This window comes from Pleurodeles waltl, chromosome 4_1 (assembly GCF_031143425.1).
Source record: "Pleurodeles waltl isolate 20211129_DDA chromosome 4_1, aPleWal1.hap1.20221129, whole genome shotgun sequence".
NCBI classification, from domain to species: Eukaryota; Metazoa; Chordata; class Amphibia; order Caudata; family Salamandridae; genus Pleurodeles; species Pleurodeles waltl.
Window position 1 is genome coordinate 114,671,963 of NC_090442.1, and position 15,233 is coordinate 114,687,195.

Consider the following 15,233-nt stretch of genomic DNA (forward strand, 5'->3'; position numbering starts at 1 on the left):
CCATGGGTTGGTTAGCTGACCTCCTGCTAAGCTCCTTGGAAACAACAAGCTTCTGTAAACCTTTTTCCTTAAGAGCCCAGCTCACTAGTTTCATCTGAACCTGCCTTGGACCCTGCTAGTAGCTTCTGCTTGAATGAGTCTTGACCCCCAGGTGCTGCTCCTGAGGTCCTGGGACCCTTGGCTGTGTCAACGTGTACTCCCCCTAACATTATGGAAAACCCTGGGACTTAAACACGTTTTGGCTCCAAAGAACTCCAGAGGACAGGGACAGACCTGCAGGTTAATCCGATGAAGGTGTATTGCCACTGGGCCAATGATTCAGGTGGCTGCAGCTCAGGGCTTTTCCGCATCAACAAATCTGTTTCGATGGTATGTTGCAGAGGGTTTATCTGGCCTCCTGGAGCCCTGTTCAGCTGCTTCTTACAGCCTTGCCAAGCTGGAAGAATCTGTGCTAAACAAAACAGAATAAGTTTGAAAGTAGAACTCTTCGCTGGACGAAGGCGCCAAAAGTATCGTGCCGCCAAGAGACTTTCCTTAGGCAATTTTGAAATTTCACCACTTTTAATTTTCCTACCAAAAGTCAACGGCTTCACAGGTACCTTATCGAATGGCAACCCTGCCTTGTGGATCCCTTCATGGCATAAGTATTTTTGACGTTCATTTCAGAAACAAAGTCAGAAGGTAAAACTTCCAACCAGGCTGAACATGGTTTCTGTATACAACCTGCATCCATTGAGTTTAGCCTCAAATCACAACTAGCTACTGGTCAACTGCAACCAGATGACGGTGGTTGGCACTTAATACGTTTTCACACTAGCTTCATTTAACACTTTTAAAATTCATGTCTTTGGCTACCTTTATCAGATTTAGTTGTTTCAGTGTCATTTTATTCATTGAATTCTGCTCTATTTTTAGAAACTGGAGTGGAATTTTTTATTGTACTTTGTTTCTTTTTAACAGTGTTGATAGTTCTAAATGATTTAAACATGTTCTTAAGTTACGCCTGTCTGCTCTCTGCCACAGCTACAAGGAGCTGAGCTCAGGTTTAAATTACTGAAAGAACCCGAGGGGCAAAAACAAGTGAGAATGTGAGCGAAAGAAGGAAGGCAGAAACAAAGAAACCCTACCGGGGTTAATTGTGGTAACTTGCTTCGGGTGGCCGTTTTGCTTGCTCACTCACTACCATTCAGGGTACAGTTCAAAGGGGCATGGGGGTTATTCGTATGGCTTCAATCTCTTCTGGAAGTCCCATTGCAACAACAGTGTGCATGAAAAGCAGGTTCTTCTTTAAATTTAATTTCCACCAACTGCCTGAGAGTTTAGAATGGGATTTCCGGGCATGCACATTTCTGTGCATCTCACACACCTAGCTTCCAAATCCAACAGCATGTGCCTTTTAGCAGAAGCATTACAGCAAAACTATGGGAGTAAATCAATGTCAGCATGTGGTGCCTCATGAAGCGATATATGTTTCATAGTTGGGGTGTGGGCTGCTGGTCCTGATGCACAGAGATGGCCCGGCTTGCTAGTGGCACTAAACTTCCTGTCAGGCTGTATGGTTGCTGAAAAAAGAAGAGATTGATCTGCTCGCACCACAAGGTGGGCAGGAGGTGCACTGCATGATGGGCAACACATCAGGGTCAGGTAGTATCTTTTAAGTTATATTTGCTGTTATTCTGGCCTTGTCAGCTTGAAAATGGCTCTTTTCAATGCAGGATGAAGTATACAAAAACTGTTAAAAATTACATGAATTACCACCTGGCCCCATTTAGTGCTACTCACAATATGAGCCTCAGATAGATGAGTCAGTGTTAGCCCCGGTGAAATTCAAGGCTATGGCGTTAAGGTTATCAATCAATGATGTCCTCCTGTGGTGCTAAAGATACACAAAAGCCATTAGAGTTACTACTACTACTCCATTCTTTTAATGAAGATTGGGGAAACACAGTGACATTGTTACATGTTTCAATGAATGTAGGAGGCTGACCTGGCTTATAGTGGGTACCTTGTGGTACTTACACCTTGTACCAGGTCCAGTTATACCTTATTAGTAGATTAGTAATGTTCTAGCAGCATAGGCTGATAGGGATAGATATAGCAGAGCAGCTTAGGCTGAACTAGGAGACATGCAAAGCTCCTACTATACCACTTATATCACTTAGCACTATATCATAAGAAACACCATACTCAGAGTTACTAAAAAGAAAGGTACTTTATTTTAGTGACAATATGCCAAAAGTATCTCAGAGGATATACTCCCTTAGGAGGTAAGTAATATATACAAAATATACACACTAACCAAAATCAGGTAAGTTAACAGTTAGAAAAGTAATGCAAACACTGTAGAACACAATAGAATGCAATAGGAGACAATAGGCCTAGGGGCAACACAAACCATATACTCCAAAAGTGGAATGTGAACCGCGAATGGACCGCAGGCCTAGTGTAGTGTGTAGAGGGTCACTGGGTACCCATGATACCCCACCCCAAGACTCTGAAAAGTAGGAGGTAAGTTACTCTACTACCCCAAAAAGACAGTAAAGTCGAGATAGGGGATTCTGCAAAGACAGCAACTGACTGCAAAGCACTGAAGACGGATTCCTGGACCTGAGAACCTGCAAAGGAGGGGGACCAAGTCCAAGAGTGACGCAAGAGTCCAGGGGGCGGGGGGCAGGAGCCCACTAAACCCTGCATGAAGGTGCAAAAGGCTGCCTCCGGGTGGAAGAAGCCAAAGATTCTGCAACAACGGAAGGTGCCAGGAACTTCTCCTTTGGCCAGAAGATGTCCCACGGCGTGCTGGAGGATGCAGAGTTGTTTCCACGCAGAAAGACAGCAAACAAGCCTTGCTAGCTGCAAGAGTCGCGGTTGAAGGTTTTGGGTGCTGCCAGGGCCCAGAAAAGATCAGGAGGTCGCCCCTTGGAAGAGGAGACAGAGGGGGCGCTCAGCAACATAGAGAGCCCATGCCGATGCAGGCAGCACCCGCAGAAGCACCTGAACAGGCGTTCAGAAGATCTGAGCACGGCGGTCGTCTCAGCACAACAAAAGAGGGTACCACGAAGTCAGAGTCCAACTCAGCGAGGTGGGCAATGTAGGGCGGGGTGCTGGGGACCTGGGCTATGCTGTGCACGAAGGAAGTCTTGCAAAAGTGCACAGAAGCCCTAGCAGATGCAGTTCACGCAGTACACAGGATTACTGTTTGGTGTGGGGAGGAAAGGACTTACCTATACCAAATTTGGACAGAAGGGCCACTGGACTGTCAGGGACACTTGGATCCAGCTCCTGTGTTCCAGGGACCACACTAGTCAAGATGAGAGGGGACCCAGAGGACCGGTGATGCAGAAGTTTGGTGCCTGCGTTGGCAGGGGGAAGATTGTGTCGACCCACAGGAGATTTCTTCTTGGCTTCCAGTGCAGGGTGAAGGCAGATAGCCCTCAGAGCATGCACCACCAGGAAACAGTCGAGAAAGGCAGCAGAATGAGGCGCTACAATGTTGCTGGTAGTCTTCTTTCTACTTTGTTGCGGTTTTGCAGGCGTCCTGGAGCAGTCAGCGGTCGATCCTTGGCAGAAGTCGAAGAGAGAAGTGCAGAGGAACTCTGGTGAGCTCTTGCATTCGTTATCTGATGAGAAACCCACAGGAGAGACCCTAAATAGCCCTCAGAGGATTGGCTACAGAGAGAGGTAAGCACCTATCAGGAGGGGTCTCTGATGTCCCCTGCTGGCACTGGCCACTCAGAGGTCTCCATTGTGCCCTCACACCTCTGCATTCAAGATGTCAGAGGTCTGGGACACACTGGAGGAGCTCTAGGCACCTCCCCTGGGGAGGTGCTGGTCTGGGGAGTGGTCACTCCCCTTTCCTTTGTCCAGTTTTGCGCCAGAGCAGGGCTGGGGGGATCCCTGAACCGGTGTAGACTGGCTTATGCAAGGAGGGCACCATCTGTGCCCTTCAAAGCATTTCCAGAGGCCAGGAGAGGCTACTCTTCTCAGGCCCTTTACACCTATTTCCAAAGGGAGAGGGTGTAACACCCTCTCTCAGAGGAAATCCTTTGTTCTGCCTTCCTGGGACTGGGCTGCCCAGGCCCCAGGGGGGCAGAAACCTGTCTGAGGGTTGGCAGCAGCGGTAGCTGCAGAGAAATCCCCAGAGAGTTAGTTTGGCAGTACCCGGGCTCTATGCTAGAGCCCCAGGGATGCATGGAATTGTCACCCCAATACCAGCATGGTATTGGGGTGACAATTCCATGATCCTAGACACGTCACATGGCCATGTTTGGAGTTACCATTGTGACGTTACATATAGGTATTGACCTATATGTAGTGCACGCGTGTAATGGTGTCACTGCACTCACAAAGTCAGGGGAAATTGCCCTGAACAATGTGGGGGCACCTTGGCTAATGCCAGGGTGCCCTCACACTAAGTAACTTTGCATCTAACCTTCACTAAGTGAGGGTTAGACATATAGGTGACTTATAAGTTACTTAAGTGCAGTGAAAAATGGCTGTGAAATAATGTGGACATTATTTCACTCAGGCTGCAGTGGCAGTCCTGTGTAAGAATTGTATGAGCTACCTATAGGTGGCAAAAGAAATGCTGCAGCCCATAGGGATCTCCCGGAACCCCAATACCCTGGGTACCTAGGTACCATATACTAGGGAATTATAAGGGTGTTCCATTGTGCCAATCAGAATTGGTAAAATTAGTCACTAGCCTGCAGTGACAATTTTAAAAGCAGAGAGAGCATAAACACTGAGGTTCTGGTTAGCAGAGCCTCAGTGAAACAGTTAGGCACCACACATACAGGGCACACTTTATGAGCACTGGGGTCCTGGCTAGCAGGATCCCAGTGACACAGGCAAAAACAAACATACAAGTACAAAATGGGGGTAACATGCAAGACAAGATGGTACTTTCCTACAATGAGAACTTGGAGATATCCTTGTGTACCTACAAACCTCTCATATACTGCAAGTGTCTATTCTATGTCTATATATAACTAATTGGCAGCCAACTATATGCATAGCCCTTTATTTCTTACAGCCTATAGAAAATGTATATATATATTTCAGTTTATTTTGTATCTGTCATTGTTTGAAACTATCCTGTAATAGGGTTTTGCAACAAATATGTTAACTAAAGTCACATAGATTATTCAGGTGATTAATTTGAGATTAGTTTATGAGGGAATATGCCATTTTTGACCTCCTTTTGCACCTGTGGGAGAAACATGGGTGTGCCTGTATCAAATTATTGCGTTTTTATGGGTAAGTTTTCAGGGTCTTTGGTCATGTCATTCCTTCACAAAACGTTCATCGTCAGAGTCTGCTAGAGGTTAATGCATGTCTGCAAAGGAACACAAAGGATGTGGAGGGGAAATAAATTAGTCCTGCTTGTTTCAGTAGTTTGGGTCTTCATGGAGTGTCCACAGATAACAGCTGAATGCCCAACTGGACACCTCCTCACAGAATTGACATGTATTGTGGGATTGCAGTTTAAATTATTAACCAGGTAGGGCAGAAAAGCTGCACAAACTGTCCTTGTTACCGCACAGAATGACGTACTTTTGCAACCCACATACATTATTACACTCAACAGAACATCCACTTCTGTAGACATTTTTTTTTTTAAAAGGTGTGCCTTTTTAATTCTGCTCACGCGGTAACCTTACCATTCGTTCTCTTAACCCCACCTGTCTCAATATTAAGCATCTCTCTGGTTCTCCTCTCTCTGCCCCGCTTTTTCTTCTGTCTGTCTAAACTTATTCTTTCTGGACTTCATGTCTCTGTCACCCTTATACTCATCTCTCTATCTTCGCATTCGCTCTCTTCCTCGCCTCTTTCCTGCTCGCCTCTGAATCTCTCTGTGTCTGAATCTATTTCTCTCTCTCTGCCTTCCACAGTCTATTCCCCTGTCTCTCTGGCTATCCTTCCCTGTCCCCCCTCTGACCTTATATCTGTCTTTTGTTCTCTGTCTTACTTTCCTTCATTCCCACACCTGACGCCATCCCTCTTTAACCTCTCTCTCAATCAATCAATCAGAATTTGTAAAGCGCGACTTATCACCAGTGGGGTCTAAAGGCACTGGTGGGGGGACGTGTGTCAGTCAAAGAGCCAGGTCTTGAGGTCCTTCCTGAGCTGACCACCTCTTTATGACTTACTTTTCACCTTTCCTTTCTCTCTCCAACATGCTTCCTCTCTTTCCCTTTCCTACTTATGCATCTCCTTTCTCTGCTTCATGTCTCTCGTCATCTTTTTGTACCTCACCTCTCTCTTGTGTGATATCCATCCTTCTAGGTTTCTACCTCAACATTTCTACTTCTCTTTACCCTCCCGTTCTCTGTTTCACCTGTCGCTCTGTACCTCAAGACTTTGCTTCCAGCTTCTTTCTTCAATCTACTTCATCTGTGTCTCTCCACCTCGTCCGTCTCTTCGCCTCACCTTGTCCCTACTTCACGTTTCTATTTGTCCATCTCTATGTGTCAGTCACTCCTCTCTACCGCCCTCCACCTCCTTTTCGCTTCATCAGCTCTTACTGCCTCATGCCTCTCTCCTTACTTCACCTAAACTCTTCTGCCTCACTCTTCACTATCTTTCTCTTTCAACATATCTCCTCATCTCCATATCCCATCCCCTTCTCTTGATCTCTCTCTACTGCACCCCGGTCAACGTCACCACTCCCTCAAGTCATCTTTGTTCCAAAACTCTCTCGACTGACCCATGTGAATCATTCTATGCACCTGTCTCCACTTCTGTACCCCCATCTCTCTCTGTTTCACTCTCTCTCCCTGTACCTCAAAATTCTGCTTTTATTTACCCCCCGTTTCTTTCCCTTAGCTGCTTCATTTGTCTCTCAACCACATCTTTCTCTTTACCTCCCTTCTTTGCTTCTCTCTCCGTCGCTCTACGTTTCACCTCTCTCGATTCCTCATCCCTCTCTCTACCTCCCCAATATCTACCTCACACCTTCCATTTTTCTCTGCATCACATCTCTCCCACCGCCTCTTGCTTTCTGCCTAACCTCTGAACTTACCTCTCCTCTCTACCTTTAGTCCCTTGCTCTAGTTCTTCCTGTCCCTTCTTGTCACATGTTTCTATGCTGAACTATTATTTTGTACCTACTAATTACTTTCTGCTCTCTCTCTATACCTCCTTCCCTTTTGAACTCAACCTTTCTACCTCACTTCTCTCTACCTGAACTATCTTTCTGGACCTGACTTCTTATTCCACTGTTCCCCCTACCTTTCTACATTTCTTTTCACCGTGAGTCTCTCTACAATTCTGCTGCTACCTCGCCTCTATCAGCGTTGACCTCTCTCGATCTCTCCTTTTGCCATCTCACCTCCCTTTTTAATTCACACCTCAGTATAAATCTTCTGCCCTCCTCTCTCTACACTGCCTTCTCCCTCCCTATCTCTAACTCTCTCCTTCTCTACCACAGCATCCCTATCTCGCTACCTCAGTTACTCTACCTACCACTTTCTATCCCTAACTTTGCGTCTTTCTTTCTGGCGGCCTCGCCTTTCTCTCATTACCTTACACCTCCCCCCATATCACCCTCCCCTCCCGATGCCCTTACTCTCTCTATTTCGCCCCTCTTTGTCTGCTTTCTCTTTGCCTCATTGCCATTCTCATGGTTCCTGCATTATCCCTTACCGAGCAGAGCCATGGGCCTCTGCTCAGCCTGGCAGCGAGGAGAGGATGGTTAAGACAAGTGAAGTATATGGTCAGATTTCAGGCAATTCAAACATCCTAGGAGGAAGGGCTTGATGTTCGCCTCCTTCATTTCAGAGTGGCTCTAAACAAAAGGCCCCAAAACATGCCTTCCCCGGGGCCCATGAAATACTAAGGATGTTTTTAATTTCAGTGCAATGTCTCCGTTCTGATCCGCAAGGACTGAAAATAGGCTGAATGCAAATATAATCAAATAGTCTGTGCTGAGGGCATCTCGCTGCTGTGTGTACTGCTGAGAGGAAATGCAGTCCAGTGCCAAAAAGGCTGCCACATAACAAACCAGTACAGTCAGTGTGGCACACTGGAGGCTATACATGCACCAATGGGCAGTGTAATATCACGTACATATCACCGATTTGTAAAGGGCAGGCCTTTTCCATAGGGCATAATGCATTCTGTGTAATAGGGGCTTGGGGAGATATATACTGCAATATAGTTGGCACAAAAAAAATCTGTTTTTTTTTCATAGCTTGGCAATGGGGTGATTCAGTGTGTGGCGTAGCGGGCACCCTGATAATGTAATGTAAATTATACAATTTCTTTCTTTCTTAATTCCATAAATGACTCCAATGTGGTTCAGGCGTGTATCACATCAGGAAAGTAACCTTTTTTGCAGTTTTTATATAGTGCAGACACATCCGAAAGTATTGGAGTGTTTTACACGAGCACCAGTTACATTACACAATCATTTCTTTACATTTTATTAGACAGTGGGAGATTAGGTGATTCACCCAGAATCTCAGGATGTTGAACAGACGCCAAGACTCAACCTGGTTTGCAGGTTTTTTTAGGCACTGGGAGATGAAGTTATTCGCCCACAGTCACAGAATGTTGAACAGACGCCAAGAAGGCTCAAACCTGCTCCCCCAGTTCCAAAGTCGGCAGCCAGCTCTGGTCGGAGCACTACACCTTCTGTCCAAAGATTGTTTTTCTTTATAATTAATTATAACGTGAACTTGACCCAAAAGTATTGGGGCGTTTTAGATGAGCAACCATTTCATAAGACAAAATTCACAGGCATGTGCATGCCCCATGAAAACACACCCCCAAGAGGGGATGTGCACAAGGAGAAACTGTAGAGCAATATGTGGCCGAATTGAGAACCTTAGCTGCGTCGTGCACATTTAGAGAATTGCAGGAAGAACTAATTAGAGACCAATTTATTAATAAAACAAACAACTCCAAAATTCAAGAACGACTACTGGAGTTGAAGGACCCCTCGCTACAAAAGACAATCAATATTGCGAGACGGATAGAGAACACTTCCAAATATTTATCTGAACTTAATCTTAAACAATGCAATAATGAAAGTTTTTCGAAAGACGTGAACGTTATCTCCAGGCCAAATAAAGGGGATGCTGTAAAGTGGGGAAAAAAAAAGGACAGGGAATGTTATAGGTGCGGTAGGAGTAATCATACCGCGGAGGCAAACAAATGCCCTGCGATCTTCATGAAATGTTACCAGTTTAAGAAGATAGGGCATTTTGCACGTGTATGCAAGTTGGGACGTGTGCAGAAACAACGACAAAAACTTTCTGTAAACAGCATCAAAGTGTGTGATGATACACAGTATAATGAGGAGGATGAGAATGATGATGAGGGTAACGTTGAAGTGTTAACTATAGAAGAATGTGTGGGGGCAATTGGAGCTAGCTATAACCCTCCGAAGTGCATGGTCAAGATAAATGATAAAATGGTGGAAGTGTGGGCAGATTCATGTTCGCCGTACACCATTGTGAGTAAACAAGTGTGGAAAGAGTTGGGGTGTGGTGAACTCATGCCCACAAACATCAAACCAGTAGGATATTGTGGAGACAAGTTACCCCTGGTCGGCTACATAATGTGTACTATAGTTTTCAATGAAAGGAGTGCAAAGGTACCTGTTTATGTGGGAGAACATGGAAAGAGTTTATTGGGATGGAGTGAACAAAAGTCTTTAGGAATGGTATTGAACCCTAACCATCCTGATCAAGTGTTAGTAGTAGATGACGAGGAAAAGAACAAATGGCGGGGAAGGTTTCCCAATCTATTTTCAGAGAATTTGGGTTGTCTAAAAAAATTTGAGCATCAAATTGTAGTCAGGACGGGTAGCACTCCTAAAATACACAAAGTGAGAAATGTACCATTTGCTTTGAGACTGCAATTGAAGGAGGAGTTGATGAGATTGTGCAAGGATAAAGTAATTGAGCCCATCGAGTCATCAGAATGGCTTAATCCTATTGGCACGTAAACCTGGGAAATTAGGCATGTGCATAGATTTGAGGGATCTCAACAAGTGTATATTGGTGGATCGTCATCCTCTGCCACACATCAGTGAACTATTGTCATCTGTGAGTGTGAGGGGGGCTAAGTATTTTTCATCCATCGATCTGTCTAATGCGTATCACCAAGTACAATTACACCCCTCAACAAAGAAATTAACGTCTTTCATTACCCCTAAGGGCATGTTCTAGTGTGTTCGTATGCCGTTTGGGTTAGCATCAGCATCCTCAGTCGTTCAAAAAATCATGAATAGTATATTGTCAGGAATGAAGAAAACTGTAGTGTTCCAAGACGACATTTTAGTATGGGGCAAGGATGTAAGCGACCAAAATGAAATGTTGATGGAAGTTCTGCAAAGGTTACAGGATTCCGGACTCATCATCAGTGCGGATAAATGCAAGTTTGGTGTAAGGCAAATAGAATATCTAGGTCACACGTTATCTGAAGATGGTGTGAGGCCAACAAAAAAAATTGCTCGATGCCATCACAAATGCGCCAGCTCCGGGGAACAAGGATCAACTACGATCCTTTTTGGGTCTGGCAGAGTATTATTCTAAATTTGTTCCACAATTTGCCACAAAAGTACATGTTTTGAGAACACTTATAAAATCGAGGGTTCAATTTCTTTGGTCAAGGGAGTGCCAGGAAGCTTTTGACTTAGTAAAAAATGAAATTTCAGAATCTGTAAGTCTTAAACCATTTGATCCCAATGATCAGTCTGTCATTGCAGTAGATGCTAGAGCATATGGTCTTGGGGCGGTTTTGATGCAAAAAAAAGAGGGGTCAAGAAAGAGTGGTGGCCTTTGCGTCACGCACTCTTAAAGGAGCGGAGGCTACGTATTTGGTGATTGAGAGAGATGCACTGGCTTGTTGGTGGGGTGTCAATTACTTCAAAATATATGTATTGGGCAATCGGTTTGAGGTTAGAACAGATCACAAACCCCTAATTGACATATTTTCCACTAAGGGAGCCGGCAATGCCACTCCGAGGATAGCTAAATGGCTGTATCGTTTGCAAGATTGTGATTTTGAGTTGACAAATGTGCCAGGTTTGATTAACAGATTTGCCGATTGTTTGTCGCGCTTTCCCTTACAGGATGTTGAGGGAGGTGAGGAAGATCTTAATGGCGAAGAATGGGTAGTAGCCAGTGTTAGTGAATCGTGTGGAGGCAGCATAGGAATGGAGGAGTGGGTGAAAGCATTAGAGGATGATGAAGATTTGAGCAAGTTGTGTGACTATATTGCGAATCCCACTAAAACACGCAATCCCAAGGAGGTGCATTGCGAATATAGTAAATTATGGCCAGAATTATCTGTGAGAGATGGGGTATTGAGAAGGGGTGAAAGACTAGTGGTACCCGCGGGTTTGAGAGAAAAGCTGGTGAGTCTATTACATGAAGGTCATGGTGGTATGACTGGGATGAAAAGGAGAGTGCGGGTAGATTTTTGGTTGTCGGGTATTGACAAAGATATAGAGAGGTGTGTTCGCAATTGCGTAACATGCATGTGTAGCGACAAATCCCATGTGGTAAGAGAATCTTCTATATCGGGTACCAAATTTCCGGAAAAACCTTGGCAGAAGGTAGCCATTGACATTTGTGGGCCGTTTGTTTCTAAAGGAATAACGGGAAAATATGCTCTAGTGTTGGTAGATTACTTTTCTAAGTGGGCAGAGGTAGCATTTTTGAGAGATGTGAAAACTGACAGTGTGATTGATTTTTGTGAAGAGGTGTTCCGTAGAGAGGGTTATCCAGAATGTGTGGTTTCTGATAATGGTCCGCAATTTGTGTCTGAACAGTTCAGGGACTATTTGAAGAATTTGAAGATGGAACATTATACTACTGCTGTATACAATCCTAGGGAGAATGGTCTTGTAGAGAGATTCAATAGAGTGCTGAAAGAGTGTGTTCAGTTGAGTGAAGAACAAGGTATGGACTGCAAGGAAGTGGTCAAAGAAATGATGTGGAGTTATCGAAATACCCCTCATGCAGCAACTGGCGAAACTCCTTTTTGCTTGTTAAAAGGGAGGGTAGCAGGTACTAAATGAACACAGCCATGGATGAACAAAGCCAGGGTTAAAATGTTTAATAGAAAGGAGCTAGAGAAAAGAGTTGAATAGTATCAGGACAAATATGTCAACAGACACAGCGACTGTGTGGGAAGAAAGCATTGTATGTACAATGGAGGAGACTGGGTTAGCTCATGGGTACCGAGTAGTCAAAGGAGGAGTTTGGCAAAATGGTCTAAACCCAAACAAGTTGAGGTTGGGCTAGGAAACAGCGTGTGGTTAAGTGATGGTAAGAAATGGAATGTGCGAAAGGTTACTAAGTGTAGTGAGAAGGAGTGTAAAGTGAAGGATGAGGTAATTAGCGGAGGGAGGCCAAATTTAATGGATTGTAATGTGAGGAAAAGCAGTAGAACTACAGTCAACCCATCGTGGATGAGAGATTATCATGTTACTAAACCAGTTAAATAACAAGTGCTCTTTCACCTTGGTTGCCTAGGTGGTTCATTCTATGGCGCCTGTATCCTGGTGATTATTTGTCTTTAGTATAATTATATTTAGCATTTACATCTCATTGTTTAAGTCAATAGCATTTATTAAATAAAAAAATAAAAAATAAAAAAAAATTGAATAGAAGCGGGAAGATGTGTTGTATCCTAGTAACCAGTTCAGGGTTGTTTAGAATGTGTGTTTGGAATGTTATTGTTTGAAGGACAACGTTGTGGAGAAGACGGAGAAGTCGGTGGAGCCGGGTGTTTCTGTGAACCCTGGCAGGGGTTGTTCCTGTTTACTTAATAAAGACTTTGCTTACACATAGTTGGCATCGCCTTTGTATCTTAACAGTTCCCCTCAATCACCAGGGCGCACCCGTCGAGCGCGTCATGTCGTGCGGTTCTTCTGCAGAAAGTTTCCTCCCAGAGTAGGTTACCTCAGGTGTTCTGGCGGTAACTGATACCCGCTGCTCCGTGAAGGAGCACCTAGAGGACGCCTCCCTGGTGCGGGCGCGGGAAGGCGCTCGCTGGTTAACCTGGCTGGACCGCTGTGAGTAAGGCGCCCTGAGACACGCCAGCCAGTTATTAGTTGTGGTGTTTCACAACCGCACTAGCCGCATCCCGCGAACGACCTGGGCCCCTGTCCGTGCTCACGCACCTCGCTGGGACCTCTAGACCTCCCTTTGGGACTTCCATTGCCCCTTCCATCCATTCTTCAGCCTGCCTTTCCTTCCTCCCTCCCTCGCCTCCTGCTATTCTTCCTTCCCACCCACCCATTCCTTTCTCCTTTTGCTTCCTTTCTTCCATTCGGTCCTGCTACCCTCTCCCCTCCCTCCTTCCCTCGTTCTTTCCTCCCACCCTCCTTTCCTTCCTGTCTTCCTCCTCCTCCTGGATCCCTTCCTTCCTTCGTAACCTCCTTTTTTTCCTGCTTCCCTCCGTCCTTTCGCCCTTCTTCCTTTGCCCTCTCTGCCGCCTTCCTCTCGGTTCCTTCTCCCTATATCCTTCCTTTCTCCTCCCTTTCTCTATCCCTCTTTCTTTTTATCCTGCCTCCCTTGTTTCACCCTTCCGTGCTTAATTATATATATTAATAGACTGTACGCTAAAGAAGCCACGGAGTTTATAAAAACGCGGCACATGTACAATGTACAAACCCAACCCACATGGGAGCACGCATGCACCTAAATGTGCAAACCAGCAGGCCCATATTTATACTTTTTTAGCGCCGCATTTGCGTCATTTTTTGACGCAAAAGCGGTGCAAACTTAAAAAATCCTATTATATGTTGTAAGCTTACGCCGCTTTTGTGTCAAATGCACAGGTAGCCAGAGCAAAAACCAGCAAACGCGCCCACGGGCAGTCCCCCAGACACGCGGGCTTTCACGCATGTTCCTGCACGCGGCGGAGGGGGTGCGCAGGCCTACTGACCGGGCTCTATTGTGTCTGACAGGGGTCTGCCGCGCAACCAGACGCTGGCATCCTGGGCAAATCACTTGGCTTTCCAGATTTGCTCTCATTGCGAGCTCATAGAAACAGCAGGGTGCAAAACAGTTCATTTAACACGTTTACACGCACTTAGGGCTCTAGACACAAAAGTAGACACCAGCTGAGAGAAGAGTTTGACTCAAAACACCGACACACCCACATAGATGAAAAAAGTACATAGTTAATAATACAAATATGCATGCCACTCAACATTGGTGCATAGTGCCAGAGACACATATACAATGACATAAACACGTAAGAAAAGTTCTCAGCGTACACGTGCATAGTACTGATGTACACCCTCTTACAGAATGCCACAAGCAAATAGAGATCTCAAGTTTTAAGGGGCGATAGTAAACTGGACCACAGAGGCAAAAAGACGCACTGGTGTGGATGAGCTACTCACCCGCTGACCGAGGAAACTGGAGAGCTCTGATGTGCCAGTGAGAATCCTTGAGGCAGAAGAGAGGTCTCTCGCACGGGTCCCACGGCCTCTGTGAGCTACAGCACCTCTCTCTAGGACTGCTGTCAGGGCCTGGAAGTCCCCTCCTCTGATCTCGATAGCTCAGCCGTCTCTTCTTCCGCCGAATGGAGCTGGCCCCCGGAGCTGGAAGCTTAGTGGAGTGGCCTCTGGTACAGACACCCCAGCTCCGTGGACCCTCCTCTCACCAAGCCGCTGCCGCGCACACTATCACCGGGAGTGGCTGCCCTTTCATATCCTTGGCACGCGAAGGCAGAGATGAGGAGGGAAGGGCGGGGAGAGCTGTCAGCTCTCAAGTACCAAAATTAACGCCAAAGTGCAGGGACATTTCCAAATTGCTCAGAAGCTGCTGACGAGCCCTGAGCACACCCGAGCACCCTGCCCCTCTGACCTCTTTACGCATCACTTTCCAGGAAGCGCCAGAGGCGGCGCGGTCTCTGCCTCAACTTGCTTCATCGGCCCAACGCTGCCCAGGGACCCGTCTCCCTCCAACGGAGCTCGTTTGTTTAGGATTTTAAAAGTGGTCTTCCAGACGGTCTGCGTGATGTATTTGTTCCGGGCGGGCTTCAGTGGGATTAAGGCGCTGACCTCTTTCTCCACTGCGTCACGGCCCCTCATCTACACACTCACCGTATTGGGCAATAGGCTGCATGAACAAGGAGAGGGACGGAGGGTCTGAGCAACACTTTCCCTAAAATGGATACCAATCCATGCCTATTGCTGGCACTCAAAACTTGGTTATGCAAGGTCAATGGGGTTTCATTCCCTAAAAATGTTTACGGGATCATCC

At 45.9% G+C, this 15,233-nt stretch overlaps 1 protein-coding gene across 3 annotated transcripts in view; it reads right to left on the bottom strand.

Moving 5' to 3' along the window:
* Window positions 1-14,919, bottom strand: part of LOC138287442 (putative glycine N-acyltransferase-like protein 1B) — a 253,972-nt gene extending 239,053 nt beyond the window's left edge. For 2 of the 3 annotated variants that reach the window (XM_069227867.1, XM_069227866.1), the window contains exon 1: window positions 14,369-14,919. The gene's annotated coding sequence lies outside the window, so the exon portion shown is untranslated. The remainder of the gene's footprint in view (window positions 1-14,368) is intronic. The other variant, XM_069227868.1, reaches the window with a different exon arrangement.
* Window positions 14,920-15,233: the final 314 nt, after the last annotated feature.